The sequence below is a fragment of the Pelecanus crispus genome, chromosome 1 (assembly GCF_030463565.1).
Source record: "Pelecanus crispus isolate bPelCri1 chromosome 1, bPelCri1.pri, whole genome shotgun sequence".
Classification (NCBI taxonomy): Eukaryota; Metazoa; Chordata; class Aves; order Pelecaniformes; family Pelecanidae; genus Pelecanus; species Pelecanus crispus.
In genome coordinates, this window is record NC_134643.1 from 76622914 (window position 1) to 76639789 (window position 16876).

The following is a 16876-nucleotide window of genomic DNA, read 5'->3' on the forward strand; positions in this document are numbered from 1 at the left end:
ATAACAGTGATTCTTTGAAGCTTGCATTGGAGTTCATGAGCAGAGCCTTGGGGTGTGTTGATGAAAGCCCGACACCTTAAAAAACAATGGTAAAACTGCTGTTGACCTAACTGGGGCCAGGATTTAACTTTGTGTGTATGACGTCTAATTCGGTTTATGTCAGTAGGGCTCCATAAGTAACTGTGCAGGTGGGTCCAGTTGCAGGGTCCTGTCTTTTTCTAGGACATACCTAACTTCGTGAGTACTACAGAAACAGGCAAGAAAGACTTAATGGAAGCATGTAATGGAAACCTCTGGTAGAGATTCAGGGATGCGCTACATCTGTGTAAACTGGAAGTTACTCTTTCTAGGCCCCTCTGCAGCAACAGGAAAGTCCAGAGATCCAGATCTCCTTTCCTGGCACTGAACCGTGGATAGCTCTAGTGAAACTGTGGAGTTATGCTGGAGTCAAACCGGTGTAAAGAAAATAAGGAATGGGCCTGAGAGTCAAGCAAACCACCTGTTGTTGTTATTGGAAGCTTCATGCAAGTCTTGGGCTAATATAGTCTGTCCATACATGAGAGTTAGATGAATAAAGTTAACATGTTTATAAAAAAGGCCAAGGAAGTGTTCAAGGGTCTGAGATTTCTTAAAAGCAGACAGGAAAGAATATGATTACTTAGAGCTTACACTTGACTTGATGTATTACTTGGACTTTCCGCAGAAACAAAATGGAGCAAACTACTTTGCTGGAGCATACTGAAATGCACTGTGCTTAATTCAATGCATGTTGGATGGATTGTTTTCCCTTTGGCCATCTCATGTGCACAGAAGAAATCAGAGAGAACTGAAATATGTATATTTAAGAGTAATTTCAAACTGCTGAAGTGAAGCCTTTATTATTATTACTAAGACTATTACATTATTTGACAAATGGTGTTTACATTACCTGTCTGGCTATAAAATAATTATTAATTCTTGTAATAACAACACTGATTTATATTTAATTTTTGCCATAAAAGAATCCAAATAACTTTGTAAATCAAATCAATGTTGCAAACATTTACACTGATACATAATTTTTTATACCATGACTTACATTCATCCTACCTAAATCCAGGCATCTAAATGAGGCAATAAGCCAGAAGCCTGAAAACTTCAGGTGCTTTGTATAGCCAAAAAGGAAGCATACGTTCATGTATCCTTCAGAAGGTACCTTTAGAGAACAGTTGAAGGCATGCAAAATTTTGACTTGCCTTCTAGAGAGGGTACATCAGCAGCTTTCTCCAGCTGGAAAATGAGTTTTAGCAGTGCTAGTTATTTCACGATACTCAGCTTTTTCAGATGCCAGGTCAGTGTATCCTGATTACATGGGCAAGGTTAAGCTTATAGCCAGATGTGCAAGCAGAAAGACATTTTCCCCTAGTTCAGACTTGCAAAGCCCTTTGTTACCTTGATTATTGTTTTTTAAATTTTCTTCCGTAGTGTGATTTAGTTGTGATCCTCCCTAAAACCTTCCCCAAAAGTTCCCTCCTACTTAAAAGACTTAGTACATGAATGATATTTTCTTCCTGTGGTTGGTGGCTTTTACTCTTTTTATTCCAACTTGTATGTCTTGTTACAATGTCAGGAAATTTCATGGTTTGGCATTTTACCATTTTTTTTACTAACCCTCTATCACACTCATGACCAGGTGATTTTTTTCTAGCCTATTGTTCTTACATCTTCCCTCATCAACTAGCCTATGGAAAGCTAGCTGAGCCCCAAAAATGTGAGATAGTTGTTGCCAGCTGGTAAAGCAAAGGACCAAAAATCCTGCCTGGTTTTCCTACTTAGGCTGAAACTGTGAAGCAATGTCGAGGGAAGTGGAGCTCTTTATTCAAAAGAAGGAGAAACTGAGAGGGGACATGATAGTAATCCTCACACAAGTAAAAGATTGCTGCAAAAAAAAAAGAAAAAATCTTTGTCATGTCAGTGTGCTTAGGACACGAAGTTAGAAGCTTGAGTTACATCACAGGATATTCAGGCTAGCTATTAGAAATGGTAATTGGAAGGGCAATTACAGTATATGCATTGCTGAGGGAGGATGTGGCATCTCCATTGGCAGCTGACACTGACATGGTGTTAGGATTTGTTCTAGGTACCGTTGGGTGACCTAAATGATCTCTTTTTAGGTCCATTCCAGCCCCCTTTCTTTTTATTTTATTAAAATTATGACTTGCAAGGAAGACAATCGAACCAAGAAAACAGAGAGAGAAGAACCCTAAGCCCACTATCATACACAACTCTCAGAGAAGGTTACAATAGAGAGGAATTAAAAGAAGTGAGGGAGTCAAGGGACATGGGAATATAAGTTACAAAACCAAGGAAAATTCACCATAATAAAACCTAGTGCTAGATCTTAGAGAAAGGGAACTTTTTATTTATTTACAAAATCTCTAAGTTGATGCCATGCAGGAACATTCCCTCAAATATTTCACTCAGTCACATAGTTAAAGCACCTACCTGTGTCTCCCTGGCAAGGATCACTTGTGTGCAACACAGATAGCAAAGGACACTGCCTGTCAAGTGTTAATGCATTATTTTTTTCTGGGGTTATTCTTGACTGACAACAATGAACTTGGTTTTCGACAGATCTTTGATAACCTTTAGAAATCAATGCTTGTCTTTTGCTTTGGGGTCTTGCTTGCTTCAGCCTCCATAAATTTGAGGCAAAGTTGCTGCTTTTGCCCATTCTGCTGACAAGTCATCTTGTCCTGTGGTCTTAGCAGAGTGCGGACCTTGTGGGCTTGAGTGCAGGCCTTTTGGGCTTCACCTAAACATCACACTACTCAATTTTACTGCTAAGAACAATGTACTGGGAACAATGTCAAGGGAGTGGAGTTCTTCATTATCAGTCCAGGTTATTCTTTTACCCCTTGTTCTGCTGTCTCATCTGGTGTTTTCACGTACATATGTTTCCATTCATATTGCGTTCATAACACTCAATAAATTTTTCGTACAAATCTTTACAACTTTAGCAGCCAGCTCACTCTTTTTACCTGCATACTGGGTCATTAAACAGCTTAGCTGCCTGAGTCCATAAACATTCTCAACATGCTGCTGCTGTTTGCCCACAAAATATGTCAAAACTATTTATGAAATGCATGTTTATTTTACACATTAACAAATTATTTCACTTGAAGCACAGGAATCTGTGTATATATTGCCTCCTTTTTGCCTGACACTGAACATCCCCGACTGCTCCTAATGTTTTTGGTCTGCCAAGTACAAGGCTTTGCATGTTGCTTCTCAGCAGAGGAGAAATCTGCAATTTGAAATTGTGGCCTAATCACAGAATCATAGAATCATTTAGGTTGGAAAAGACTTTAAGGTCATTGAGTCCAACCATTAACCTAACACTGCCAAGTCTATCACTAAACCATGTCCCAAAGTGCCACGTCTACACGTCTTTTGAACACTTCCAGGGATGGTGACTCCACCACCTCTCTGGGCAGCCTGGTCCAATGCTTGGCTACCCTTTCCGTGAAGAAATTTTTCCCAATATCCAATCTCAATCTCCCCTGGCGCAGCTTGAGCCCATTTCCTCTTGTCCTATCACTACCTACTTGGGAGAAGAGACCAACACCCACCTCACTACAACCTCCTTTCAGGTTAGCTGTAGAGAGTGATAAGGTCTCCCCTCAGCCTCCTCTTCTCCAGGCTAAACAACCCCAGTTCCCTCAGCCGCTCCTCATAAGGCCTGTGCTCCAGACCCTTCACCAGCTTTGTTGCCCGTCTCTGAACATGCTCCAGCACCTCAATGTCTTTCTTGTATTGAGGGGCCCAAAACTGGACACAGTATTCCAGGTGTGGCCTCACCAGCGCCGAGTACAGGGGAACAATCACCTCCCTGCTCCTGCTGGCCACACTATTCCTGATACAAGCCAGGATGCTGTTGGCCTTGTTGGCCACCTGGGCACACTGCTGGCTCACGTTCAGCCGGCTGTTGACCAACACCCCCAATCCTTTTCCGCCAGGCAGCTTTCCAGCCGCTCTTCCCCAAGCCTATAGCGTTGCATGGGGTTGTTGTGACCCAAGCACTTAGCATTGTTAAAACTCATACAATTGGCCTCGGCCTGTCGATCCAGCCTGTCCAGGTCCCTCTGCAGCACCTTCCTTCCCTCAAGCAGATCAACACTCCCGCCCAGTTTGGTGTCATCTGCCAACTTACTGAGGGTGTACTTTACCCCCTTGTCCAGATCACTGATAAATATATAACAGAACTGGCCCCTCTACTGAGCCCTGGGGAACACCAGTTGTGACCGGCTGCCAGCTGGATTTAACTCCATTCACAACAAGTCTTTGGGCCTGGCTATCCAGTTAGTTTTTTACCCAGCGAAGAGTACACCTGTCCAAGTCATGAGCAGCCCGTTTCTCCAGGAGAATGCTGTGGGAAATGGTGTGAAAGGCTTTGCTGAAGTCCAGGTAGATGACGTCCACAGCCTTTCCTTCATCCACTAGGCAGGTCACCAGGTCATAGAAGGAGATCAGGTTGGTCAAGCAGGACCTGCCTTTCATGAACCCGTGCTGGCTGGGCCTGATCCCCTAGTTGACCTGCACTTGCCTGTTGAGTTCACTCAATATGAACCGCTCCATAATCTTTCCCGGCACCGAGGTCAGGCTGACAGGCCTGTAGTTCCCCACATCCTCCTTCTGGCCCTTCTTGTGGGTGGGCATCACATTTGTGAACTTCCAGTCAAATGGGACCTCCACAGTTAGCCAGGACTGCTGATAAAGGATTGAAAGGGGCTTAGTGAGCACTTCCAACATCTCCCTCAGTACCCTTGGGTGGATCCCATCCACCCCACAGACTGGTGAGTGTCTAAGTGCTGGGGCAGTTGCTAACCATTTCCCCTTGGATTGTGGGGGCTTCATTCTGCTCCCCATCCCTGTCTTTCAGCTCAGGGGACTGGGTACCCAGAGAACAACTGGTCTGACTATTAAAGACTGAGGTAAAGAAGGCATTAAGTACCTCAGTCTTTTACTGATCCTTTGTCACTGTTTCCCCCCACATCCAATAAAGGATGGAGATTCTCCTTAGCTCCTTTTGTTGCTAATGTATTTATAGAAACATTTTTTATTGTCTTTTGCAGCAGTAGTCAGATTAAGTTCTGGTTGGGCTTTGGCCCTTCTAATTTTGTCCCTGCATAACCTCACGATATCCTTGTAGTCCTCCTGAGTTGCCTGCCTCCTCTTCCAAAGGTCATAAACTCCGCTTTTTTTCCTGAGTTCCAGCCAAAGCTCTCTGTTCAGACAGGCCAGTCAGAACAGAGCTTGCTTTATTTGTACCTAGTCTAAAGCAATTTATACCTTCCTCTATCTAAAGTAGCAGATTTAATTATGGTTTCATACAGCTCATAGTCTGCTGTGTCTTCTGAAACTGCTCCTGTAACATAGCCTGGTATAACCCCGCATAGCTCAGAATTAGCAACCAGAAGTGGTAGTCGCATGCTGTTTTGGCAGGTGGTGGGAACAGTGCCATCTAATGCCATTATTGTAGCTGCCTTAACACCATGTGGTACAGAAGCAAGTAATCATCAACTGAGAAAATCATTGTCAGAGGTGCAATAAGAACTCTGCTTAAATTACCCTTCTTACTCTAACAATGATGTCAAAATGCATCCATGGAGAACTCAGTAAAATCACCAGCTATTTTTACTGTAGACAGATTTCCAGACAGTTATCTATGATTATGGCACATGAAATAGCTTCTGCAGATGCCATTACGCTACTACTGCTTGCAGTTTCTAATTACTGTATTTTTTGCTTCTTTTATGGTTATGTTGAATTGGAATTCCTGTTCCTTACAGAGCAAGACTTACAGGTATAGAGCAGATGGTAGCCTCCCCTTAAGTGAAATTAATCTCTTGCGCATGCATGTTGCTCGTCTTCCTTTCAATGTAAACACCCTCCCTCTGTCTAGGCCTCAAGCTGGATGAGAAACAAGTACAGTAAAGTGTTGTTATTTGGACCAGTTCCTATTTCAAATCTCATTGCTGGCTGATGACCCACAGAGCAAGCCCTAGATAGAAAGCACATGCACAGCCTGAACATAATTTTGCCGGGTCAGATAAATAGTCCTCTTAATAATTCCTCTATGAGCATGTGAATTGCAGAAGGCTGTACAAAAGATCAGGCAAAGATCAGGGTCTCCTGATACTACCTTTGTAATTCATGCTATTAGGAAATCTACTTCCCACTCCCCATTGCTTGCGTAACGGCCAGTAGAGTCAGAAAGTTCTTGTTGCTCTCGTGCCCCCGTGTTTAGCTAACTGTCTTCTCAGACCCAGAGATATTTTGTGTCACATTTCCGTAGGGTCACTTGACTCAGCACAGCTGCTGAGAGTATTAGAGCGCTCAGGTCTGCACGTACAATTTTCCTGTTTCACTACAATGGAAATTTTTGAAAGATGGTTCTCACACTCTAACTAATGAGTTAGCAAATGGTCATTTTGGACTACCCATACAAGTGCGTGAGTCACTTTTCACTTGCAGTTGCTGCTGGGAATTCAAGTCATTGAATATTGGCTTGCCAATGTGACGCCCATCTACAAGAAGGGCCGGAAGGAGGCCGCGGGGAACTACAGGCCTGTCAGCCTGACCTCGGTGCCGGGAAAGATTATGGAGCGGTTCATATTGAGTGAACTCAACAGGCAAGTGCAGGTCAACTAGGGGATCAGGCCCAGCCAGCACGGGTTCATGAAAGGCAGGTCCTGCTTGACCAACCTGATCTCCTTCTATGACCTGGTGACCTGCCTAGTGGATGAAGGAAAGGCTGTGGACGTCATCTACCTGGACTTCAGCAAAGCCTTTCACACCATTTCCCACAGCATTCTCCTGGAGAAACGGGCTGCTCATGACTTGGACAGGTGTACTCTTCGCTGGGTAAAAAACTAACTGGATAGCCAGGCCCAAAGACTTGTTGTGAATGGAGTTAAATCCAGCTGGCAGCCGGTCACAACTGGTGTTCCCCAGGGCTCAGTAGAGGGGCCAGTTCTGTTATATATTTATCAGTGATCTGGACAAGGGGGTAAAGTACACCCTCAGTAAGTTGGCAGATGACACCAAACTGGGCGGGAGTGTTGATCTGCTTGAGGGAAGGAAGGTGCTGCAGAGGGACCTGGACAGGCTGGATCGACAGGCCGAGGCCAATTGTATGAGTTTTAACAATGCTAAGTGCTTGGGTCACAACAACCCCATGCAACGCTATAGGCTTGGGGAAGAGCGGCTGGAAAGCTGCCTGGCGGAAAAGGATTGGGGGTGTTGGTCAACAGCCGGCTGAACGTGAGCCAGCAGTGTGCCCAGGTGGCCAACAAGGCCAACAGCATCCTGGCTTGTATCAGGAATAGTGTGGCCAGCAGGAGCAGGGAGGTGATTGTTCCCCTGTACTCGGCGCTGGTGAGGCCACACCTGGAATACTGTGTCCAGTTTTGGGCCCCTCAATACAAGAAAGACATTGAGGTGCTGGAGCATGTTCAGAGACGGGCAACAAAGCTGGTGAAGGGTCTGGAGCACAGGCCTTATGAGGAGTGGCTGAGGGAGCTGGGGTTGTTTAGCCTGGAGAAGAGGAGGCTGAGGGGAGACCTTATCACTCTCTACAGCTAACCTGAAAGGAGGTTGTAGTGAGGTGGGTGTTGGTCTCTTCTCCCAAGTAGGTAGTGATAGGACAAGAGGAAATGGGCTCAAGCTGCGCCAGGGGAGATTGAGATTGGATATTGGGAAAAATTTCTTCACGGAAAGGGTAGCCAAGCATTGGACCAGGCTGCCCAGAGAGGTGGTGGAGTCACCATCCCTGGAAGTGTTCAAAAGGCGTGTAGACGTGGCACTTTGGGACATGGTTTAGTGGGCATGGTGGTGTTGGGTTGATGATTGGAATGATGATCTTTAGAGGTCCTTTCCAACCTTAATGATTCCTAGTTTTTACTTTCATTATAAATAATCCAGCCACCAAGCCAGGAAACATGAAATGGCTACTCTACCCTTAATTGGTTTAGTGGTAGACTTGGTAGTGTAGGTTAATGGTTGGACTGGATGATCTTAAAGGTCTTTTCCAACCTAAATGATTCTATGATGCTATGAATATGTATTTGTAGAGACATACAGCCATAGAACATTTGTGATAAACTTTGTTTTTTCATTAACCCTCCCCAAAAGTAGTACTATATTGATTGCGGAGTAAAGAATTATTTTATTTTTTTAATGAAGACATAGAACATTCAAAATATCTGTAATATAAAAAGGTTCTATAGATTTTTTTTTTTTTAAACAGCTTCAGTCATGCAATTTTGATTGATTTAACCCTGATTTGTAGTGATCACCTTCAATCATGCAATTTTGATTGAAGTGCCTCCTGAAGGAAAACAGATAGCTGAGGTGACCATTATGGCTAAGAGGTGACTAAAGGGACATGAGGTGACTCATACTTTGGACTTTTTCCTTGCTGTGTCTTGGGGGAGCGTTGCACACAGAAACCTCTACTTTATACAGACAGACATTACCTAGTCATCTTATCATCTTCCATCTTATGACACCCTTACCCTTGCCTTTGCAAGTTTTTTGTCATTCTTCAGTAAAATCTCTGAAAACAGTTCAAGAGGTTTTGGTAATGTGGGACTAAAACCTCAGTCTGTCCTACCATGTAACCTCAAATCATATTCCAAACCACAGTCCAGGCCTGGTCCAGAGCTGGTCTTGTAAATGTTCTACCCTTCAGTACTACACAGTGGTCTGCTTTCAACTATTTGGGCTACAACTTGCATGTATTATATGGCATGTGTTGTATACCATGTCTCAAAGCAATTTAGGAGATTCACAATTGTTTGTTCTAAGCGATCTGAAACAAACATCTCTGTTCAAGTGCAGGAACAAGCTTTCCTGGGAAGTCTAAGGCAAATCAGACATCACTCCTGTACCTTGTCTCTAAGGAAAGGACTCCTGGAAAACATTAGCAACTATTGACAACACAGCACTTGCAAGGACCCGTCCAGTGAATGGTGCCAATTAAATCTCTTACCTTTTACAGTGTTTGAAATGCATTACATCTCCTTTAGCTGTGAAAACTGCCTGAAAATATATCTTTGACATGGAAATAAGTATTTTTCTTAGACTGGATTAATTGTGCTCAGGCAGAAAGTGCAGAGATAGCTGCAAGGGGATACCATTCTGGAGTCAGAGCTCTGACCACGGCCACACTGACCACAAGCATTCAACTGTTCTGTCAACTGTTTTTGTCTTCAGGCTGAATTTGTCATTTAAATATAATCGCAGGCTAATTTTCCTCCTGTCTGTCTTCCCATTTCCCTGATCAAGTACTCTATTAGCTCAAGCCAAGAACTTTTTGTCTTCATTGATGTATTTCTTAGAGCTCAGAGGGAATGATACCTATTGGTCTGATAGCAAGCACCATTGGTAGGGAGGAGGAACTTTCCCCCCTATCACTCTCCTTTCTTCCACAGCTCCATATGTAGATGGAAGATGCCTGAATATCGGTACACTTTGTTTCAGTACCAGTGTTGAATGCTTCAAACTATGTATGAAAAGAAGGTTGGTTTAAAATTATAGCAGGATCTTTATTAACAATTACATGCCAGGATCTTGCAGGAAGACACACCAGCAGCAGGCAAACTCACCTTCCTTGGGAGACTTCATCAGCTTCTGTCTGTGCAAGATAAAGTTTACAAATTTGAGACTGTTACTGCTTTTGTATTTTATTTATTGAATGAACATACTGTTTTAGCTTCTGAGATTCCAGCAACCTCAGTACTTGTTTCAAAAGGACTACAGGAGAATGTTGTTGTAGATATCTACATAATATGAAGGATGCTGTATTGAACACTTCTATTGGTGATACCTGATAATGAAACACAGAATGTTTTGATAAGGGCACTAACTATTCTGCCATTGTTTACAAGCTTCGTAAATTTTCATGATGAAAGCTGAAATGCATATTTGCAGGAGCGAAAGCTTTCTGAACAAGAATCTTGTTTTCTACTGTTCAAAGTGTGTCCAGAAACTGTAGTAAATGTAGTGGGAATATTATCCATTATAAAATAGTATTTCAGTTTGTTTTATTTATCAGGGTCTCATTTCATTGGGTTCCCCCAGACATAACAAAATGTGTTAGTACATGAAGTAACTACATCATCCCATACATTCCCCATCTTCTTTTACTTCAATTACTAGATCTCTCTCTTTTTAGCTCTGGAAATTTCCCCAGAAAATTTGATTCTCAGGGGTATCAGGAGTCTGCATCTCCTCCCAGCTTCAGTGGGAATGTACTTAACAGTGTTAGCACTGGTTCTTAAGAAGGTAAGTTAAGATTTTCATTTTGAAAATGTTGAAAAAAAAGTCACAGGAATCAGAAAGATAAATTTTTCATGCATAAGACTTTTCACAATTTTATCATAATTTTCTTCTCAACAAATATGAGATACTAAGGACTCTGAAAATGCCAGAAAAAAGGTTTTCCAACTACTTCCTCTGTGTTTTGCTACTAAAAAGAGGGAGGAAATAAAAGAGGGACAAAAGGGCAGAAACAAGAAAAAAAGGCTGTATTTTTCATAAGTAAGAAGTAAAAACATTACAAAAATACTTTGAACTTTTTTTTTTTAAATGAGTAAGACAGAAGTTTCTCAAAGCAAAATTCCAACCAACTCTACTAGTCATGGATTTCCTATCAGCTGGGATTGAACCAGCTTAATTAAACACTAGTTACCTGGGCTGAGTGGTAAGGATTAGGCAGCATACGAATCTGAGAAACTACAGAACATGGCTGCTCCACATTGGACCTGCTCATCTTCATCATTCCTGAAAGTGACCAGATTCCTCTCCCTTTTTTCCTTGGATCTCACCTTTTGAGTTACTGTAGCCAAATATCCAGTTCAAATGAACCTACCTTGTCTTACAAGAGGGTCTGCTCTATGAAGGTAGGAAGGATGTGCAGCTGATTTTTCCTCAGACACAAATGTTCCTGGAGACATCCTCTAAAGCGTCTCTCCTTTCTCTTCCCCTCACTTTTTCTCACAGTTTCTTTCTCTGTTCTGTGGACCAACAGGAATCAGAATATCAGTAGCTACTTTTTCCAACAACATAATATTGCCTTAGCAAGAGATAAAGTGAGTTTGGGTTTTTTTTAGTCTAAATAAAAGAGTGCCTGTACACATCAGCTGCTCAGGACACAATACAATGTATGAAATGCATATTGGACATATTGCATTCCAGTTTCATGAACTCATATTTCCATCTAGGATTTTCTGAAGAGGGAAATGGGAGTTTGACCTCCTGAAGATATCATTTAATCTGTTCAGACATAACATGTCATAATATGATTCCTTTCCCTAGTGGCTATTGCCTTATGTTTCAAATCCAAAACCAATTATATCTGACAGATCACAGACATCCCTCAGCCACATCTAGCAGTTAGTTGCTGCAAGTTGGCTCACGGAATCTGTCTCACTGTAGATAAAAAAACACCCTTTAGTTTGAAACATCTGCTGGATGATGATACATCTACAGACCATATTTGGATCTGAGTTGTACAGATGGTGTTCATTTTTAATTGCAGCTGGAGTGATAAGCAATACATTACTTAACATGTAACACACACTTATGCACATATACCAACCACCGTGGTCTTCCTGTCCCTGAGATAACTGGGAGGAGGGATAAATTGGTTCATCAGAATAGCTGAATGCAGGATCACGGGCAGTCCATTAACATAGCAATTCACAAACTGAAAATTTGGCTAGAGTGATTCTGGTCATATTTGTTTGATGATCTCCACATTGCCTCAGCATGTCAGTATTTCATATGCAAAGTTACAAAAGAATCGGTTGGTCCACTTGAAATGAGATTGTGCTCCCTATCAAGCCCATGACTGCTACAGGGACAAGATGTAAACCAGAGGATGAACACTGATGAAAGTCTGTTTAATTTCCTTTTACATTTCTCAGACCATTTGCTTTATTACAGCAAATATGATGTAAATCTCCCTGAAGTCAGATTAATAAATCTTACATTGTCTGCCAAGAGTCTGCCTTGAAGCATTATACACTTAGGGTGGTGTTTTTCTAGTAGTGTTCTACAGGAACTGCTATTTTCACCTCAAAGACTGTTTTATTTTCTATCATTTTGTACCATACGGTCTTATCTTGTTGCTGTCTTGGAACTGGACCAAGTTGTGTTGTAACAATTTATCCCACTTCTTTTTTTTTCTCTTATATGAACCCTTTGACCTTGCTATCAGACTGCTGTCACAGGCTCATAATGAAATATTTCAGAAGTACCTTAGATATATCCTACCGAGGAGCTTCAGAAAATGTTTTGGGAGAATCTGTGGGGGCACCATTCCTATGATTCTGCAGGGTGCTGATTGCTGGATAACTTAGGAAGTTTTTATTTGTTTTCATTAACGGCCTTTTGTGTCTTCTGCCAAGACATTGCCTTCTACTGCTGTGCCATTGACATGTCCTACTGTAAAGGAGCAGAGTAACTTTAAATTAATCTTAATCCTTTTGACTAACTTCTATTCCAGATTTTAATCCATGTAAGCATGGGATTTAGTAAAGTTCTGTGTGCTGTAAGATGGACTTTAGACTTACCTTACCATTTCCTGACTTCTAGCAAGGGTCGCAGATGACACCAGCAAGAAGAGAATACGAAAAGATCAGAGATCCAGGACATTTAGTACCCACTAAATACAGGGGTAGTTAATAACACAAAGAGCAGGGCAGTGCATATTAAAGCCTCAATTACTACACTTACACTGCAGCTGTTAAATTACCCAGGTGACATATATTATTAACTGAAATACAACATAAATTGTGACCACAACGATTTTAAATATATTTGGTGTTTGCCTTTTTTCTGAAAGTGAATTTTAATAGAAGGTCTTTTTTGTTCCCAGAAACCTGAACACAGACTTTGTCAGAAAGCTTCCAGCTTTGATATATACAACTTCAGAGACTGCAGTATGAGAATTTAGATAAAAGACAGATGTGGGACCCTTTACAGTACATATCTTGCCTGAAAAATAAGATATGGATCTTCTTAAGGATTGAGTTAATCCTCTTATGGTAGTGGCTTTTTGAAGAACATATTATATATGATACAAATAACAACAACAAAAAAGCTGTATTTTGTATACAGCGGATGTCAGATTTCAGGGTTAGTATAGGCAAATGAATTTCATCTTTTCCTGTAAAAGAGGTTTCTTGTAGTTTTGATGATTCAACTTTCCTTATGCAATACATTTATCCCAGCATAGAGTAGAGCAGTGCTCAAGTATGACAACTTCTGGAATTACAGTCAGGGATGGTAAGGCATGTGGGAGGATTGTGTGGGTTCTACCAGGTCTAGTAAAAATGGTGGGGATGACTTCTACAAGATACTTGTCATGATTATTACCGTTTTACCATATTCTCTTGCTGTACACAATAACATAGATACATGCAAAAATATCTCAGGCTGAAAATTTATTTTGATACCTCAAAGAAAAAGAAAAGAAAAAGATACAGGGTAAAATTTTCAAAAATGCTCCAGTGATTTAGGTTCATTTCCAGATGTAGCAGAGCATGCGTAGCAGCAGGATTCCACTTCCCTAATTCTACCTGTGTGAGAATTACTTAAGCCTGTAACAATCATATAGACTCTCTCCTTCTCCAGTCATATAGACTCACGCTCCTTCTGGGGTGAGATACTCATATCCAGAGGGGAATGATTTCCCACTATCTTATATATGTGTTTTAGGATGAAAAGAATTATCATCTGCAAATGTGTTTTTCTCTCCAAATACCATATAGGGAATCTAGGCAATGGGCAGAGATACAAGCAATCAAATATCTGCCATCTAATCCTGGGTGAGGCGAGTTCTGTGTTTAGCATCTAACTCCCCTTTCAGGCATTCACACTGTAATTAGACACCTAAACATCTTTTTGTTTCTGACTACTACATACCTAAAAGCCAAAATTTGTAAATGGGACTAGTAAATAGGTGCCTAGTTGAGTTCAATGGGAGAAAAATAACCTGTTCCTAGTTTAGCCCTGTCTTGTTTGCAGAGAGGATAAAATACGACTGGTAGGCTTGCTGGTTTAGAAATTAGTGAAGATTTTCTGGGCAACACACAAGAATAGTTTCAATTGTCCAGTGTCAGCCTAGAGGACACAAATTCAGTACAGCGCAGATAAAAAGACAGCCCTTTCTTCCAGCTCCACACACACAGACATACATGCAAATTCTACAATATCATTGTCATGTATACTACAAGTGGGTCTAAGGGTTTGGTAGAATTTATAGTACAAAAAGTCTGCTTTATGATATTTAGGATCAAACTTCTCTATGCTTAGAGGATGTGCAAATCTTACATTGTTCTCGACAGCCTCAAAAAGCCTTGCAATATTAAAAACAGCTCGCAGATTTTGCGGGTTTTTCAAAGCAAAAAAGAGTGTAATCCAAACTGTGTGTATTTTGTTGCCAATGTGACTGATTTACAAAAAATACCTTTATCAAACAGAACAAATAAAACTGGAGATCCACAAAGTTATATTGTGTGTAGCATCTAAGCTGCAACTTTGCACACAGATTCAGCCAAGATTAAGAGCTACCAAGACAAGTCATAGCATCATGTTTGGTGCCTCTGACTCCGCCATCACACCACTTATGCACAGTTGTCCATCAAAGATCAGAAGGTTTGCAAATCCCTGTTCAAGTCCTGTGGCTTTATACAACTTTTATAGTGATGAACTCCGAGGTCTGGGGTTTTCTTGTAGTTCTCCATATAGAGTTCTTCTCTACTTAGGTTGCCCCGTTGAACTTTTGCTGTATATATTTTCCACAACAGTTTTCCCCATAGAAACCAGGAATAATAACTTTAAAAAAAGCTGTGGAAAATATTTCAAATAATACTAAGCTTCTACTACTTCTCCCCCTCCAAGCTTAATCACAATAAATATTTAAAAGGGACAGAGAAGTTATTCAAAGACCAGGCTGCATTTTCCATTACATTAAAAAAAATTAAAATAGAAAATGGAGTCTTCGCTACTTCATTAAGGTTTTCGTGGTAGATCCATTTTTTAAGATAAAATGAGCAATGTGCAATTAAAACAAATACAGCAAACCTTTCTTTTTTTAGATAGGGTTGTAAGTGTAAATGAAATTAATCTTGAAGCTGTGCCAATCTGATCTTTTCATATGATAGCACAAGTTCTGACACAGCACTACGGGGATTCTGTCACTGTGACAAATTTAGACATAAAATAAAGACTTGATCGACCATAACATATAATTTACTCTGAACATTTGGTATATATTGCTATATTAGCATAAAGCCCTGGTATAAATGATATATGTAGGTTTAAAAGAAGTCAAGGAATTGATCCCCACTTGCTCAGCAAAATATCCATGAGAGGTTTTCTCCAAAAGAGCTACTTTAGTGTCAACCGTTCAAACAAAATAACCTGCACGCATGGGTGAAATGAAGGCGATTTCAACTCTCCACCTAAGAAACGGGAGAGACCAGGAGCCTGCACGCAGCTACCCCAGTTTGGCTAACGAGTGGTAGCTCGTTACGGCCCAGTGACTTGGTTGCTGAGTCTTGCTGTGCCATAAAGTACACACAGGGCGAGACCGATCGACCGGTGCACGATACGGAAAATGGCAGAGCCAGCTGTTGTCAGCTGAAGCCAGCACAGCTTGCTGTGTGAACATTGCCCAGAGCACAGATACCCTTCCTTTCCTGTTCAGTCAGTTAAATAAACCAAGGCACTTCAAGTGGAGAGCGCCCAGCTGAGAGCTCTGGCAAATTAATCCGTACCCGCAGCGGCCACCCAGTCATTTTCCTCACATTGGTGAGTCCTAATTTAATAAAACCTTTTCCCACTCGCGCTATTCCTCCGCCATTGAGGTTCTTTTGGGTTTAGCCAGTCAAGCTGATGGAAGCCCCCACCAGCGTGGAAATCCTTGCCAGCTGGGCCGTGGATTTCGCCTGCCTCGGAGCCATGACCCGAAACTCAGCGCTTTCCTTAAGATCCGTTTCGAATTTTCCGCACCTTCCCCCCGCCCTCCCCGCCACAAATCCATGAGGCCAAGCAGCTTCTATCTTTAAGCGGCCCATCCGCCATGGGCACCCCCGCCGGCCCCCGGGGATGGGGGAGCGAGCGGGGGTGCCCGCCCGAGGAGGGAGCCGCGGTGAGGGCCCCGCGGGGGAGCGCCGGGGACCGGGTCGCTCGGGAGGCGGGAGGCGGGAGGCGGGAAGCGGGAGGCGGGAAGCGGGAAGCGGGAGGCGGGAAGCGGGAGGCGGGAGGCGGGAGGCGGGAAGCGCGGCCCCCCCCCGGCGCCCCGCCGGGCATCGCCGCCGCCCCGGGGTTTGGTTCCGCAGGGCCGGGGCTTCAGCGTACAGCCCGAGCGGCTCCGGCTTCGCGAAATGGCGGTAACGGGGCGCTCGTCTGCTGGAGGCTAACGTGGGAAATGTGGTGAAATATTGTACGTGGGGATAGCTGAGAATCGGCCCGTGGGTTTCTTCCATTCACTTACAGGTCCAAACATTCCCTGAAACATTTTGAATTCCCGTTACCGCTTTTTTCACCCCCCTTCCTCCCCCCAGACCCCCCCCCTACCACCCCCCCCCGGCGTTTTGAAAAGCCCAGATACAAAAAATCATTTCAGAGCAGAGCAGAGTGTGTTCTGACATTTAAGAGCTTTTCGTTTTTCTTGATCCTTTTAAAAACGCACTTCAAAACAGCGTAGCTTGTCATGTAGAGGAATGAAAGCACTTCATTTAGAAACAGCAAAATGAAACATGCTGGTTGCTTCCACGCTCATTTTACCTTCTTTTTTTTCCGTCCTGTTTTAAACAATTTG